Raw genomic sequence first — 1,388 nt, 5'->3', positions numbered from 1 at the left:
ATTTTTTTAAAAGTGGGTGATTTAAAATAATAAGGAAAAAAAACACATATTTCCCCTTTGGTGGGGGGGGGGGGGGGGGGGTGGACAGCTCAAATCTTAGACCAGGTTTCACTATTTTTAAACCAGTCTGAGTGTCCCAAAATTCTGTTCTGTTATGGGTACAGACCAGTTTCTGATCACTTATACTGGTAAAAATATGATGTCTGTACCTGGCCTTAGAGACCTTTTCTCCCAGTCTCACAGCAATTCGTTATGAGGCTGTACTATACTTCTTTCTTGTTCAAAGCCAGATATAAGGATTCTTGGGCCTTATATAAAGCTTGCTGATGTCACTGGGCCCCTCTTAATATGTAGATTTTGGATTAGGCCTGTGTGCCTTTGAGGAATTGGACTTTGAACATGAAGCAATAGGAAACACATTAGAACAAACAAAACTTTGATAACATTGTACAGCCATTAGGGAACATGGAAAACCATTAAGCCATGGAAAAATTTGAGATATTTCACTTCTCATCTCCTTGAGGCCAACTGCTTTTGAATGTTAAATATTTATCTTTGCCGTTTCTACTAGTTCATCCATTATCAGCTTTCATACAGAGTCATTGGCACGTTGCTAGTATGAGTCAAATATTGCCATGGATGACATAATGAATGGCCAGTAGAAAACCTTTTAAAAAAAGATAAACTTCATATTAAAAACAAAAACATAAAAGGATTTTTTATGCCAAATATTATTTTCTAATAGTGCAGATACTGTATGTTTGTGTTAAGTCTTGTGCATACTTTACTTCTAACAGATAAAGTTGCTAACAGCAAATATGCTGTATCCCAGCCCACTGAAGCTAGAAAACTCAAAATGAAGCCAGAGAACACCTTTACTTCCCACCCCCAGGAAATCAAAAGCAGTCAGCCAGTCTTCAAAACACCATACTACATTCTGACAAGCTTCATTCTGTCCTTTGTTGAAAAATTGTCATTGGTACAATGTGGGCAACCTTCAGGTTACTCTGGTAAGTTAGATATTGGCACATTTTTAAAGTTACTCTGTTGTTTCCCAAGGAGTGGCCCAATTTACTAAGTGCTGGTGTGTGTGAAATTGGTCATTAATTCTAACTTCATGGCTGCGTCCACTCAAGCATAGACATTTGGTTCCCAGGGAACACTTAGTAGCAGCACATCTTTTGCCACTGCTACTTGTCCATGGAAAATGCCTATGGCATGCGCACTCTGGCGCACATCAGGTTACCCCAGGTGAGATAGGGGAGGCTGGCCCCAGCAGTCTTAATTGAGGTCCTGGGGTAATCCTGGGGCTGCAGCAGCAGTGATCCTGCCACTTGGAGCCTGGCTGGCAGCTGGAGTGTGGCTCCAACCAGCCAGGCTCTGGTTTT

The sequence above is a fragment of the Gavialis gangeticus genome, unplaced genomic scaffold (genome assembly GCF_001723915.1).
Source record: "Gavialis gangeticus isolate Ggan-Ray unplaced genomic scaffold, GavGan_comp1, whole genome shotgun sequence".
NCBI lineage: Eukaryota > Metazoa > Chordata > Crocodylia > Gavialidae > Gavialis > Gavialis gangeticus.
The sequence above is the reverse complement of the archived record's forward strand: the minus strand, read 5'-3'. Positions refer to the sequence as shown.